Source organism: Glycine soja, chromosome 14, assembly GCF_004193775.1.
Source record: "Glycine soja cultivar W05 chromosome 14, ASM419377v2, whole genome shotgun sequence".
NCBI classification, from domain to species: domain Eukaryota; kingdom Viridiplantae; phylum Streptophyta; class Magnoliopsida; order Fabales; family Fabaceae; genus Glycine; species Glycine soja.
In genome coordinates, this window is record NC_041015.1 from 7,544,930 (window position 1) to 7,548,870 (window position 3,941).

Genomic DNA, 3,941 nt, shown 5'->3' on the forward strand with positions numbered 1-3,941 from the left:
TTAATACCTAAAAGATGAAAAATATAAATTTAGTTTATGATTATACAATCAGAATATAAATAAGTTACGTGATTAAATTTGTAAGACCATTTTTTCATTAAGTTATAATATTGAGGAATTTATTTGTCATTTAACTACTTGCAAAACTAATTTGTTACACTTATTACACATTTAAAAATTTAATTTAATTTTTTCAATTTTTAGAGATAAGTTTCCCAACATCTCATACCTTTTCCAATCATTTTGATTATTTATCCTATTTTTAATTGAACATGCCTTGGGTTGGGAAAGGAGTAAAGCCACCTCTTAAGATAATAACTATATCACTAATTATTTAGAATGATGATTTCAGAATTTGATCCCTTGATATTATAGATCAATTGTCTAATGTTATAATTCATTTTCCTTACTACTAACCATTATTTAACAAAATAAAATAGTTAGCATCACTTACAAAAATGGTTATTCAAGTGAGCCCGCCGCTACCATTCATGTTAATAATCCCGGGTGTTTAGCAACGGAATAAAATTTATTACTATATTGATTGATATAAAAAAAATTACTATAATTATTTTGAATTACCATTGCTATTTTTTAGCAAATGGATAAAAACACTTACATAGATGAGTTAGAAATGAGTATCTTTCATTACCAATAACTCTTCTAGCTTTTATTGCAATTTCATTTTACTTTTTTTTAGATTATATGTATTTTTTTATAAGAGACAATTATGTTCGCGTCATCATCTAGGAATTTTATGGAAAAAAAAACTCTCCCTCCAAATAATTAGCACAATGTATATCCAAAACTTGAATTTTTTTAATGCATTTTTAAGTATTTGTTATGCGTTATCCAAAACTTAAATTTGAAAGTATTGGTTAAATTAAAACGACCACCTATCAATTGATTCATGTATTCGATGGTGTTATGTTATATTGTAATATAAATAGGTGCAAATGAATGCTGAATTAAAAACTCAAGAAAAGCAAGTTAGAAGAAAACACAAGAAGATTAGTTTCCTTGTAAAGCATGGAGTTAATTGTGAAAGATATTTATCTTGTAATTTGATATTTCTCATTAAAAAAAAAAGAGAGATTCTTCTTTGTACCGCTTATATTTTGTTCGGTTAAATTTACTAATTTTCTCATTTTTACAACAATTATACTTCCATCATTTTTTAATCAATTTAATTATTTAAAAATAAGGTATTAAATATTTTTAACTTTAAGATGTTAAACAAACTTATTTCCTAAATTTTTAAATTATTAACCGGAATTTTTTTAAACAAAAAAAATCCTCCAATAAAAATAATCAGAATTTTAGAATTTCTATCATATGTAATTCAAATTATCTCCTTTCGATTTCTCTGGATCATGCTATTTACACCCATCTTTTTCCAAATACACTCCTATACTCCCTTTCTACCTCTCAATCATTCATTATATCTTTTTTCTTAAAAAAGTACACCCCATTTACTTTTTGAAAAAGTATTCCCGGAATTATATATACCTATTCCTGAAATGTATCTCTGGAATTATGATTCATAATTTTGGAGATATACTTCTGAAATATGTATATATTTTTTCTATAAAACATCACTTAAGAATTAAGATGATTGACAAGAAATAAAAAAAAGATGATAAACATTTATCTTATATCCATGTATGTTAGTTTTATTTTCATCCTATCATTTGTGTTCTTTAAATCCTATATAAAATCTTATTTTTATCTTATCTTTATTATTTTTTAAACCCTAATTTTAAACTATCTTCACCATATATTCATTATATAATATTGTATTTTCATTATTATTTTACAATATTTTATGTTTTCCTTCATATGACAATGCGTTTCAAGGTATGCTCATCACTAATTTCATGTGACACTAAATTATTGACATAGACTTGGATTAGAAAATGAATGATAACACTTAAAGAAAAGAAACCATCATCAAAAGTTTTACTTTGTAATTTAGGTGTATAATGTATGAAATTAGTGATGAACGTCTCTTGACATGCAATATCACATGAAGAAAAAGACAAAATATTGTATATCTCCAAAATAATATATACCTATTATGAAAGTATATCTCCAAAACTATGAATCATAATTCTACAAATATATTTCTGGAATATGTACATATAAGTCTGGAAATACATTTTTGGAAAGTAAAATGAATGTACTTCTTTAAGAAAAAAGATATAATGGATAAAAAGGAAATATGGGGGTGTACTTCGAAAATGGAGGTGTATATATTAACTGCCTTCAAAGTTTAGTTAGTATTTATATTGGGCCCTTTGAACTAAGTAGAGTCCAACCAACCAAGTCATCTATGCATCATCTCATTAATAAAATATTAAAATATTTTCTCTCATACGATACGATATGTTTATTATGTTTATGTATGTTTTTTCTTTTTTTTTGTCTTTATAAAATCATCATTATTACATGTGGGTGTCAGATCTGCATTTGTTAATATGTAGTGCAGTGTTGTGATACTTTTTTAGCATCCTAAATGCTTCTATAAGAGCATTTACAATGCAAGAAACTCATATGGATTTCTTAATCATCTTTATATGGTCCCCGCATCACTTTTTATGGTCCCCGCAGTGTCATGTCATTAATAAGAAACTCATATAGAATTTTACTCCAATTCAAGAAATCGTAAGAAATTGCAAGAAATCCAAATATTAGAATTTCTTATATAAGAAACTGTTTTTAGCAATGAAGGAACCCACTTTATCACGTCACTATGTTCCAATATAAAAGAACTCACAAGAAATTGTTCCTTAGCTTAAGAAATAATAGAAACACCTCCCATTGGAGGTGCTCTTAAGTGTTGTTGTACATCTTCAATGAATTATCTACTAATCTTTTGAGAGAGAAGAAAAAAACACAACCACTATTCGCCCATTCTCCAAGAGATTCTTTCAACACGTGGTATCACATTAAGGGAATAACACAGTTAGTTCCACACTTCCACTACCACCACTATTCGCCCATTCCCGATGATGGAGTTGAGGAGCTGGTGCTAAAGGGAAATCCATCCTTTCATGTCGAACATCACTTCACACAATTATATATCATGTAAAAGTTTTATATCTATCTCTTGTGTATGTTTAAGAAAAATGAATAAATACAAAAGTTTCATATAGCATGATTATGTGAAAATTTAACAAGAGAAAATCTATTTCCGGTACTAAACACACCATGAGGTGGGAACTTCACCCATTTAATATAAATGTTTACTATTCACCAATCCACCAATTATTTTCTCGCATAGTTGTTCGTTAAAAGAGAAACAGTGAAACACATGATTCTAAGGTTAGGTAGTTCTCAAGATTTGATTAGCTTCTCTTGTCCCATTTTTCTGAACATGTTCCAAATTTCCAATGTAAACATAGGCAGTATTACGTTATACTAATAATTTGTGATGGGAACATTGAACGTTGCCTTTTGAAGGCATATAATTTAACTAGGAATGAAATGATAATTGGATTTAGAGTAAGTGATTATAAGGTGGCCAAAGTAGTTCATAGTGAAAGTTGAAAAATTAGTGGAAAGTGGTTAAGTTAATTTGAATTAGAAATACTTAGATAAAATTAGTTTTAAATTAAAAAAAATTATAAGGATTTACATAAATATATATATATATATATTTTAGAAGAAAAAAACATATTTTTAAGTAATAACAAATAGAGTAAATAATTATGAAAATGTGTTTGATTCGAGTGAAATTAAATTTAATTTCTTTCTCTAATGAGATTTAATTATCAAGAGTCACTGATAATGTAACATCAATGTCATGTTGATAAAAAATAAAATAAATATTTTATTAAAGATCAATTATTTTATTAAAAGTTAAACATTAATAGTGTAATATTAAATGAGATACTAAATGTAAATTTTCCTAATCAGAATTTTCATTAAAGAATTGAGGG